We start from the raw sequence: 13,103 nt of genomic DNA, 5'->3' as shown, positions 1-13,103 counted from the left end.
TATAAAATATTCAGGTATTTTACATTTTTTGTACTAAGTTTTTGGAATCTGGTGTATAGTTTACACATACAGTACAACTCAGTTTGGACTAGCCACATTTTCAAGGGTTCAATAGCTAGAGGTCATGAGTGCCTCCTGAAACAGACTAGAGGTCTGTCTGCTTGACTATCTTCTGCCCTCTGCTTATATTCTTCTCTCTTTGGGACTAACTTTTTCTGATCTCTCTGCGCATGCTTAACATGGCTGGTCCACAAAGCAAGAGCATTTAACTGTGCTTAAAATCTGGTCACACTCAGCTGCTAACTAACTATAATCCAAATCCTTAACCCATAAGAAAGAAGAATCTGATTAACATAACTTGGCACATATCCACCCCAGTTCCTATCAATTATGGGGAAATGAAGGCAGAAAGAAGTATTACCATCATGGTTATCTGGGTTTGGAACATACAGTTTAAACCTACAATAAAGCACTAATGGATCACTCTCTGGGGTTCCTTCCAGAGTTCACATATTCTGTAGACAACGGCACCTCTCCTTCAATAATAGCAGTTAAACTATGCTGGCATTTGATCTTTTTTTTAAAAAAAAATTGAGGACATTAGGCAAAATCTATGAAATTAGTATCTTAAATCAGGGATCTTAAATCGAGGTCAAGCACCAACTTAGTATTGTAAGCTAGATGATTTTGTTTATTTAAGCCAGATAGTAAATATTTTAGGCTTTATGTGTCAAGAAACAAAATGAAGATATTATATAGCTACTTATATAAGCATGTAAAATGCTAAGGCCATTCTTAGCTCATGGGTCATGCAATTATAGGTGGCAGGGCAGGTTTGCTGTATAAGGTACAGTGTGTAGACCCTGTCTTACATAATTCTGTCCCTCTCATATTGTGTATTAAGTGATGGTCTTCAGGATTAAGTCTGGTTCTTTCATTTCCTCATGAAAATTTATAACAGCCCCTAATGTTAGCAGCATGATGAAGTTCAGCTTTACTATTCAGAAATTAAAAAGAAAGAGACTGTGTTCTGAAGAAGCCAAGGGATCGCAATCATTAAGTGAGCCACGCTCCCTCCTGCTGCTTTCAGGTTCCCTGCAGCCTGGGCCTCTGAGGGGGCATTTGTCTTATGCATACACAGAACATACAGCTATTGAGGAAACTCATCTCCTAAGAGGGCACACCTGGTCACACATCTCCTGGCTCACCCCCTGGTGAGCTATTGCTGTAACATTCTCACTAGCAATTATTCTCAGTAGCAATGAATCAAGCTACTTTCCAGGGCAGTTGGAGTACAAGAATATATTCCATCTTTAGCCCCCTTTCTTGGGCATATAACCTGTTTAAGTCCATGTTCCAATATATAAAAAATTAGAGTTGTGGTGCCTACCTCACAGGGTGGCTGTAATGACATACAAATAAATCACTTAGCACCATGCTTATATACATTAAATCACTGAATATAAGGTGGTAGCGATAATGCAATGATGATGATGATGGTGGCGATACGATCATGGTGCTGATGGTAGAAATGATTATGCTTCAGAGGATCAAACCAAAGAGTTCCCCGAATAACATATGAATTCACCTTCAGAGGACCTAAGTTCCAAGTTCTTCTGCCCTGTCAGTAGACATGCTAATATTTAATCCTTCCTAATATGATTCAGATCTGGAATTTCCACATTAGTGTCCACATATTTCCTGTCACTCCCATTTTAGAAATTTTAGTGAAGGGCAGCATTTCCTTGTAACATGTTCCATTAAAATTTAGTTTTATAAGATAGTGTTTCTCTCTTTCACACACACATACACACACACACACACACACACACACACACACACACACACACACACACCCCATACCTACACAGCTTTTATGGAAAAACAAGTCTGGGAAATACTGAGCTAAATAAAGTTAAACACGTTTTCTACAGCAGAATTTTAAAAGGCTTTTCCGATGACAGTACACACTGTGAATCTCTATGAGGGAACTAAAGAAAGTATTAATTCCCAAATTTACTTGACAAAAATAGTTTTGTTTTTAATGAGGCACTGGTAGTGCCAGCTTTCCATGAAATGCATTTTCAGGACAGTGATAATGATAACACACATTGAGGTCAACTAACACTTGGCCATGCTGTCTGCTAAGACTATTGTTCCATTTTACTCTCCAAATAAACCTATAAGGTACTATTATTACTATGTACTATTACTATGTGCTATCCTTGGAACAATTCACCAATGAGGAAACCTTTGAGACAATTTCTGTTCCCCAAGCTCAGGCTATGGAACCTAGATTCGAACCAAGTAACCTGATTCCAGAGCCTCAGCTCTTGACCCACATTAAATATCAAAACATTAAAAAACTGGTATAGCATGTTCTGTTGGCCAGATTAGGAGCTAAATGAAGCCAAATCGGAGGGTGAAAGCGATGCTTGACTCTTATAACAATAACTTCCAAACTTCCCTCCTCTTCTTTTTAAATGGCAAGATTCCTCAAAGTTCCTTCTTTTGCCAGTATGAGGCTCATCCCCCTTTTGTCCTGAGGCACTAGATTGAACAATATCAAATTCATATTCTCAGAGTAAATGGCTTCTCTTGTTATTGCTGGCTGTCTGCTGAATACTCATTGTCTAAGATCATATACTTACATACAGCCCTGCCTTCAGGTACTGGCTCTACCACTCAATAGCTGAGAGACCTTGAGCAAATTAAAGTACTTCTCAGACTATAAATTTAGATTAACAATAATTTCGAGGATTAAATGAGTATATCCATGTAAATATTCATGTTATTTAATAAGTTAATATTTGTATTAACAGCAAATAAATAAGATAAAATACATGAAGTTTACAAAAGCACACAGTATCCAATTACTATTAGATAATATTATAAAAAATTCATAAAATTATCTCACTTATAGATAATCAGGAGATTTATAATTGCCTTTATTCATAGTACTTGTACCCTCAATTTTTTGTAACTTGGTTCCTTATGTACCAGAAAATAATTTTTTTCCTGGAAATGTCAATAATTATTAGAGCCGTTGAGATTCAGGAAACAAAGAAAAGAAACCCCTAAATCCTGACATAGCTGCTCAAGTCTGTTTTGCTGAAAGTTTAGTGTTTTGTGGAACAGAATATTCTCTTCATTTATACACAAGACTAAGTGTCTCAGTCACTTGAATTCTCATAGCTCAGTAGCTTAGAAACAGCAAATTAGAGGGTAGGCAGCCACATAAAGCAAGCACACAAACCCTGGAAGTTACAGTTGACAGCTAGGCGATGAAGAGAAAAACAAAACATACCGGGTTAGAACTTAAGGCAGTTACTAATTGCCATAATGTTCATTTTGCATCACTGAGAAAATGTCACATCGTAATCTATGCTTTTAAGAAAGCAAGAAGTTAAATAATATAAAAAGGTTTCTTCCAAAAGCAGTTGAAAAAGTTTGGTTAAATGATAAAACATTAGTTACTTAGAAACTTCACCTTTATACTCCAAATTGCCATGTAATGAGGTGTCACTGTAGTTGAGTGATTAAATCTTATGACTTTGAAGACATAGGTGTACAGTATAAATTGAAACTTATTTGCTTATTAAATAAAATAATGCTTGAGTGTTGTACCTGTGTAAAATTCTATTTGCCATGACCTGGAAAATTATAAAATTTTTGTAAGCATAAACCAAATACCTGGAAAAGGTATGCTTATAGAAACAAGTTTCATAAAAACGATGCGTCTAACACACTCCTGGCAATGCAGGGTGGAGGCCCGCTCATTGAAAATTGGAATTTTACCTTTTTAGCAGGTTTCTACAGGTTCAATTACAATGGATCACACTGTCCTATCAACATCAAATTGTTACACAATATTGCAATAGAACTTTAGAGCTCTTAAAATAATAAAACAACGTAGATGATGCAAACAGATTTTATTTAACACTTCATGATGTGGGTGGTCTCCTTTCAGAGAACTGCAGAAGAGGGCTGAAGGCAGGGCACTTTTATAGAATAAAGAATAAAAAATAAGAAAGAGAAAAATATAAAATACCCAACTAACTGTGGCTGCATGGTCAACCTTGTTTGGGGTGAGAAGGCCCAGGGTTGGTTTGGGGCTTGGGGGTTGACCAACTAGATCTACAGTGTTTCTGAGGAAGCCGAGCATTTCTAGGGACAAGGAAGTTATCTAGGTTTCAGTTTGCTGACATGACACTCAGGGCGGGACTGTCTCTGCCTTGGCCCTAGAAAGTAGTTTCAACAGAGTTTACAGGACACTTTTTATCCATTATTTCACTTGATGTTTAGGCAATAATAATATTAATAACAGCAACAACAATGGTATGTACGGAACACCACCCTAAAATTTTTTAATGGATTATCTAATCCATTATGTCAAAAAATTCTAAAGGTAAGTGTTGTTTTACCTAAGAAGAAACCAAGGTTAGGAGAGGTTAGGCAACTAGCACACAGCTAATTCCTTACAAAGAGTGTGACTCCAACATAACACCATGTTTTAAATCTCAATGCACTGTTGCTTCCCCAAAACTCCAAGTGCTGGAATTTTTGTACTATAACCAATTTAAAGAAAATTTATCTCAGAGAAGTTAAGTAGTTTCCAAGATTATTACTCAACAACTAAGCCTAGGGTCAAACTTGGGCTTTTCCACTACTGGTTCGAGGTTTCTGCTACCATATTACCCTGTCCTTTTTACCTTCCTAGTTCAAGGAAGCACATTTTGGTTCGAAATTCTTAACTTAAAAAAACACACACAAATGAATCCCCACAGTACACCTGCAAAGTGCCAAGCAACGTGATCTCTAGGGTTTATGGGTGAGAACCTCCTAAAAAACCCAAGTTAGGGAAGTGACTTGGCCAGTACATCATGGGTTCTCTGGCTAGAAAGCCCGGCTCAAGTACTTTGAGGCTCTGCTCTTACTCTAGAAGCACACTCCTTTCTATACCTCACCCCAGATCTTCTCTCAGGAGCAGACAATTACCACCAAAGCATCATTTACATGTGAGTAGGAGGGAGAAGTGCTGATTATTTTTGGCCTGTTTCTCCTGCTGCAAATATTTAAGAAAGTATGTTACTCTCTGAGAGGAAATTTACAGGCTGAGGACCTTGTTTGAAAGTAATAATAAAAAACTCCTAACGTAATAGAAAACATATTCTCCCCTTTCCATTTGTAGAGACAAACAGGTGCTCAACGAATCAGACACCACCGGTTGACCTCCCGGGTGAAGGAGATGAATGCAGCCCCTGGTGGTCATTCTGGCTGCTCAGGCTTTGCAAAGGTTCACAGGCCACACTGGCTCAAAGATCCTTATTAGACGGTTGAAACAACAGGCTCACAATCAAGGTGGATGGGAAATACGTTTCCATTTCTGAAAAGGTATTCCTTTTCCATTCTGTGTAATTAAAACAAAAAACTAGGTTGTTCATTGAAAAGTCCACTGTGATTCTCTTCAAGGTTTAATTATGACAGTCATCGCCATTTGCCTTTGACTAAGAGAAATCCTCCGGTGTTTCCGGAGGCAACTGAATCCCAAGGTTATATTAAACAATGCTTCTGAACTCGCTAAAAACAGCGTGAACTCTGGCTATGTCAGGTTCATTAAAAGAGCTCTTCCTGCAGCTCAACAGCAGGAGTGTGCACTGTGGCATTAGCAGGGACAGTGGAGCGCCACCATCACCTGCACAGAGCTGTGTGTGTGTGCAGGGTGAAGAAATAAATAGGGGATCCTTTTTGTGCTAAAGTCAGGAGGGAAATAAAAGAGGCTTCCAAATGTAGGACGCTCTCTCATTTTCTTATATTCAGCTCCTTGCAGGGATAACAGGGGAGAGGAAGACACAAAATGAAATATTCCAAATATAAGAATTGTCTTGCAAACTCACTGAAAAAGAAGTCTTTGATCACCCGCTGAAAGAGAAAGAATTCCTCTCTTATCTAAAGTAAGTCCAATATTTGTACTATCATTTTTATCATATTAAAACTACTTACTGTAAATTCACAAGTTGCCTTATGTTAACCCTTGTTAATTCATTATTATATCGCTCATTTTGATTTTAATGAAGAATTTTTTTACATGAAAGTTACCCTTTAAATTGTGATTTTCCCTCTTAAGATAAGTTTTGAGACTAGTAACACTTTTTTGGAATTTCCCAAAGCACTTACGGAGATCCTGTGTTCAGTTTACTCGGGTTTGCAAACTTGGAGCTATACCCTGGTCATTGTTACATTGAGTGTATAATTCCCGAAGTACTTTGGGGAGGTTCCTTTAGTTCACTTAATAATGTTTCCAAAAAGTGTTATGTCAGGAATAGAGAGTAGTTTTAAGCAAAATGAAGTCATTATGCAACATCTCAACCTTCTATTAAAAACTCAGTGGTGGTTAGGGGTCAATTTCTATAGCTATTTTTGTGCAATATTTAGCCAAACACAAGGATGTTATGATTGATGGCGTATTTTTAAAATAATTAGAATGATGTGGTGATCTATTTCCTCCTCAAGTTGAGACATATATCTGTGTCAAATATGTTTTTACTAATCCAAAGGAGATACTTGTAAATTTAAGTAACATTTTGCAAAAATAAATGTTTCAAGAAAAGTTTACCACCCCAAAAAACATGTTGCTTAAGACCACACTTTAGCCTGGCCAGTGTAGCTCAGTGGTTGAGTATTGACCCACGAACCAGGAGGTCATAGTTCTATTCTCAGTCAGGGCACGTTCCCAGGTTGTGGGCTCGATCCCCAGTTGGGGTGTGTAGGAGGTGGCCAATCAGTGATGTTTCTCTCTCATTGATGTTTCTATCTCTCTGTCCCTCTCTCTGAAATCAATAAAAACATATTTTAAAAAAACAAATGACACTTTAGGATGGATTTATAAAAACACTGAGTATAAACCCCATGAGGGCAGAGAACGCTGTCTATTTTCCATACTGATGTATGAATCACAGGTCCCTAGAACAATCCCTGGCATAAGGTTGGCACTCAATTAAATAGAAGTTGAATTGAATTAAAGTCTTTACCATTCTTTTTCAATCCAAATACAAATGAGCGGGTTTTTGCAATCATGTGCTCTCATACCCTCAGACAGCTGGACTTTTTTCCAACCAGAGGGACCCCTCAGAGCAGCCCTGGACCCTTCCCTTTCTGGATAGAAACATATTGTTCTCTATCCTTTTATTTGTCAACGACTTCCACATTCTTCCAATGACAAATTCACTGCCTAAATTAGCCAGAATTGGTATCTGTAGCTTGCAGCAAGGAATCCTAATGGAAATATTAGTTTTATTTCAAACTCTCAGTCTCATAACTCTATCCAATAAATGAAAAGAAACAGGACATTATTGAAGGGAGGGGCGTGTGAGTGTGTGAGTGTGTGTGTGTGTGTGCGTGCTCAGGAGTTGGGGAAAAGCGGTTGTTTCAGTTTTGTTGTTTCTAAAGCCACCAAATGGGACTACATTACTTACACCACCTGGATGTGAAGTAAGCAGCCTTCCAGAATAATATCTAGTTATTGGTTAGACTTAGACATATGCCATATGGCTGCTCATTAATTGCTCATGATGATGCTTTAACTACAAATAATTGAAGTAACTGGGCCTTGGAGCTCCATTAATTTGCCTTCCAATCACTCCAGCCATTCCCCCTGATTTCTCTCCACACATACACCCCACTCCCTCCCTCAGCCCATTCTTTCTGGCCAGAGTGCTCGCCAGGCAAGGGAGGAAGGAAGCAGGGGCCCATTCCCACTCCGGAGAGGTCAGTCCTACAGAAGGTCTCTGAAGCGAGAAGACTTAAAAGACCAGTATCTTTCTTATGAGCACAAAGCCCGCGAACAATGTCCACATGGGCTAAATCCTCTGCTTTTGGCGCTGTGTTCTGCCCGGAAGCCATCAAAGGCTTTTTATGCTGGGAAAGTAACTACAGAACCTGCTGTGTGTACGAAGGCCGGGTTTTCCTTGAGTAATTGGATATCAGTACCAGGACTTTTTAACAGCAGGTCGTGACCCATAGAGACATAAAATCAATTTAGCGGACTAAAGCCAGCATTTGGTTAAATGTTACTTAAATTTTTAGAGTTAGGATTCAGTTGCTCTGAAAAAAAGAATCCTCATTTCATTTAAACTTCAAAAGTAGGCAAACCTAAAACCAGCTATATACATATTCTAAGCAAACAACACACACAAAATGTGCCATGAAGTCAACTTTGTAACCTATGACACGGTTCACAGACACGTGTTAATAATACTGTGCGCTCTCCAGTAGCGCCTATTCATAGAATAATCCTGGCTAAGGGGACAGACTCAGCTGACCTTATGTGCTATGGAAAGAGTGACTGTGCTGTGAACATGTAAATCTAATACTGAATTGATAATTTTGATATATCATTATTTACATTTTTGTGTCCTGGGGTAAGTACTGAATTGCCTTTTCTAGGTATGAATCTGGAGGTGAGTATTAGGATTACCCACATCTTACAAAGGAGGAAACTGAGGTTGGGTAACTTGGCGAAGGTCGCGCAACTAATAAGCAGAGAGACCTGTCATCGCAACGCTGCACTGCTGCTTCAAGAACCTGCGAGGTGGTCGGGTCTGTAAGCCTGAAGCAGACCCAACTGTACAAAGCTGCTCCAGCACAGCGCCCTGAGCAAATGGTCTCAGCTCACGAGCCAACTGGATGAAGGAGCGTGATTCCCAGACATTACTTTGCTCAGATTCTCTTCTTCCTGAGCGGATTATTTTTTCAACTTCAAAAGTTGCGTAGGGTAAGCAATATTTAATTGAGAACGTTTTGCTGAAACTCTATCACCTTTCCTCACTCCTTTGTGCAATCTTTATGAGTTCTAGCTTGATTAAATTTCCCCATATCTTTTGTGTTTTAACTTCTCCATCTAATGCAAACTATTTCATTCCTACTTTTAGTCACAGTTGTCACTTATTAAATCTTCTATTTTTAATTTGCCTACTTAAGGCATTTGTCCATAACAGCTTAAAAAATGCCATGACTTAATGATACCTAATAGACTGAGAAAAGAATTAAATCTAAACTATTGAAAACAGCCAGCTTTTAAAATATATATATATCATAAAATTACTCTCCGAGAATGCCCTGGAGAGCAAATTAGATAGATGGCTGGAGTTCAATAAAAACAACTTTGAAATGTATTGGGACTGGGTTATTACAAGCTTCTGCTGCTTACAGCCAGCATATTTCCTCTTTATTGTAAATTGTAAGTTCAAGCTACAAATACTTCCTATTGACCTGAACTTAGTTGCACTTCAGGGTCCTTCTGTCTTGACTGCCAGCCGCCTATATTATTTGTTATAGGGATTTGGTGAGGTTTTATGATGACTTAGATTTTTTTCCACCTAAGCCATGTTTTACATTGGACAAGTGTATTTTATTTTATTATGCTATTAAGCTCCTAGAATAGTAAGAAAACAGAAAACACAAGCAGAAGGATGACATGGCACGAAGATACTAGTTGGGTCAGAAAAGCAAAGAAGTGAGGCTCAGATTTGTGTTTCTTTCTGCAACCATTTGACTTCCCACCTGGCCCCAGGCTTCCCCACCCCTTTGATTCTTGTTACCTATTCTCTTTTTCTTTCACCACAGCCTTCTATATATTTTCTTTCCTTTCCTCCCCATTTTCAATGTTAAGGGTGAAATTAAATTTCAAAGCCGAATAGTCCAATAGGAGCTAGACTTGCAAAAATGAGCCAGAAGCAAAGAACAGCTCACTGGAGTCCCCATTTCAAGGTAAAGGCCCATTTGTCACTTAGACCTTCTCAGCTGTGAGACTGGACAGACTGCCAGCCAACTGTGCTACGGTTCAAATCTTTATGGTCCCACAATAGAGCACTGTGGGGAAGAGCTGCAACTTTGGACTCAGACGGACTGGGTTCAAATAGTGAATTCATGAATCACTAACAATGTGAGTTCAGACAGGTTACCTGACTTCGATAAACCTCATTTACAAAATAAGGGAGACAATAGTATTTACTTCATAAGTTGTGTGGAAATTAAATAAGGTTATAGACGTGAAATGCTCAATGAATGGCACTCGCGAGCACTCAATCCACGGCGTTACTGGACCATCACGTTGCCGCTGCGTCAAGGCCACGCTGAGAGGCAGGGAGGGTGAAGCCGGCAGAGCTGAGCACAGCAGCTAGTTCCCGCCGGGAGGCAAGACAGCGCTTACGGCCCACACAGGCAGGTGGCTCGGAGAGCCTGCGGGCCGGGGTCAGCTGCTGTGGGTGGCATGCAAGAACATTCGCGTGAGAGGGGCTTAGAGAAAACAGCCCTGGACTCTTGACCCAGGTCATACATCAGCTGACAATGCGGCCCTCGGCAGGCCATAGGCTTTCTGCCTCTTGCTCAACTCAGCAGATACGAAATGAAAGGATCGGCTTCACATACCGCTAATGTCCCTTCCAGTTGTTGGGTGTTGTGCACACCCTTGAGAGTCACACTTGGTGACGGACTGGAGGGCGCAGGGTCTGAGGGAGAAGGGCCAGCGTGAGGGGAGAGATTAGGGAGAGGAGGCAGCATGCAGGATGGGGAAAGGTGGGAGTGACCCCAAAGAACAGCAATAAAAATTCAGTGCAAGTTCCCCCATTTTCATATGTCCCAGAGCATTTGTGGGAGGAGTTATCCCACATGAGGCACGGAGGGTGTTTTCCTCAAATACCTGACAGTGCGCAGGAAGCTTGCCTCATACTACCAGTGGCCCTAATAAAACATTGTACAGTCTTGTGGGTGTTATACATGGTGTCACCCAGTGGCCTCAGGTTAAGCCACACGGACACACACACATGCAGAGACACACACAAACACAGACACACAAACGCAAACACATATACAGATACATACACACAGACACACAGATGCACACAAACACAGACACATGCAGACATACACAGGCAGGCAGACACATACACACAGACCCATACACATTTCTGGAAAATATACGATCCCTACCCCCAATCAATCATCCTCATTTAATAATATTAGACTTAATTGCTTAAATTGAAATTGTTAAAACTTCTAGTTAATTAAATTTTCTCTATAAATAGAAATAGAATTTAATACTTCTCAGCTAGCTAGTTCTAAATAAGAGTTTCTAGAACAGCATTTTAAAATACTATTTCACACAAGAAATAACCCTGAATAGCTTTTTATTCCTATAACATCCTGTAGAAAACTATGTTCTTGGAACAGTCTAATTGCAGTATTAAAACATCAATGCATCCAGCAATTTGTCTTTCTCTGCTTCTACTTGTTCCTCTCACACAACAAATAAAAGGGCATTAGGAACACCTTAAATTTTTCTTTTCTTAGCTCGCATTATACTTTCTTATAATTTTATATGTGCATATATAAACACTCATTATATGTATGCGCACGTGTGTGTATTTTTAAGCTGCTCAACATTCATGCACTCTTCATCTGGTATCTGCTATTTGCAGGTAAGCCCTTCTTGAATTTAGATACAGTGTAGAACCCAAACTACATCCAAGTGGGACACACAAACCAGGCTTAGGAAAATCAGCACAGCATAGGGCCTCTGGCTAGTTTGGTGGGTTCATTAACAGGTACATAATTCATACAGATCCACAGAGATCCAACGAGATTTTTGCTTGGATATTTGAACTTGAAAGAAAGGCTGGGACCACCTGCAATCATCTTGCCTCCAAGAAAAACAGGCTGCCCCAGATGTGGGCTGACCCAAAGCTGGCAGTGGGGTGGAGAGACGGATCACGACATTAACTGAATCTCGTTTCCACCAGTGAACCCTCACATAAAGCTTGAATGAAGCCAGTCTTCACCTCTCAGACTTCTTCAACATCCTTGCATTTTGCTTAAAAAAATATGTATTATTTTAAAAAGATTAATTCTATATAGACATATTCAGTACAAGTTAGATAAAATGGAGACATTAACCTTTACTATAAAATAAAATTATTTATTTTCTAATAGGAAGATACACTGGAATCTGACATTAAATCTGGGCACACACACAGAAACTGGGTTGACTTTGAAGTTGAAATGTCCTGTGATATTTTTTATTTCAAGTGTCAGTGACATTTTTTCTTTCTCACTAAAGCTTTGAAATTGTCTACTCTTTTCAAATTAGTTTTTTAATAGACATTCCTATTTCTCAGTTTACCAATGAAAATTACAGTATTCTGAGATATTCAAAGAATGGCACTTTGAGCACCGAAAGGCCTTAGATTTCAGGAACCTAAATTTTCAGTTCATTTTTTAATTCGACAAGAAGATTATTTTGCCAGTTAGGAAAGTTCTTCCTTTAAAAAAATAACAGCTCAGATTTTATTTCTATCTAGTTTTTTTAAGCTAAATATTTTTCAGGTGGATCACAAGGACGAATAGCCTCAGGTGGCAAAATTATTCATTTTGAGAATTATCATGGGGAGAGTTTTCACTTACAGATGATTTTCTATCCAAAATTTAGTATCTCCCCAAATGACATTTCTCTGGTGAATAACTCCACATGACACGTCCAAGTATATCTGTGAGCAAACATGCACATTTATGCAGATCTGTGAGTGTCTCCGGGCACTCATCCTTGGCCTTCTGTCTCTTACTCTATGCCTCTCTTTGGGTAATTTCATTTATTCTCATGGCTTCAACTATTACCCAAATACTGATGACTCACAAATACATTTTATCCAGCTTACTGCTTGCTATCTTCCAAATTCAGTTCTGAAATTTCTGGGCTATCCCAGATGCTGCAAGGCTAGGTCAATTCAAAGCTGAATTTATATGTATCACCTTTCCAATTAAGCCTCTCTCTCTGGGTCCAGCAATGTATTAGTTTGCTAGGGCTGCCATAACATCGTACCATAGACTCAGTGGCTTAAGCAACAGAAATCTGTCTCCTCATAGTTCCGAAGGCTGAAAGTTCAATATCAAGGTGTCTGCAAGTTTGTTTTTTTCTGAGCTTCTCTCCTGGGTGCAGACAGCTGTCTTTTGGCCCCCTCTCATTGTCCTCTCTCTGTGTGTGTCTGCGTCCTAATCTCTTTTTGTAAGAATACAAGTCATATTGGGTTATGACCCCCTTTTAACTTAAT

This window comes from Miniopterus natalensis, chromosome 11, assembly GCF_054644295.1.
Source record: "Miniopterus natalensis isolate mMinNat1 chromosome 11, mMinNat1.hap1, whole genome shotgun sequence".
Classification (NCBI taxonomy): Eukaryota; Metazoa; Chordata; class Mammalia; order Chiroptera; family Miniopteridae; genus Miniopterus; species Miniopterus natalensis.
The sequence above is the reverse complement of the archived record's forward strand: the minus strand, read 5'-3'. Positions refer to the sequence as shown.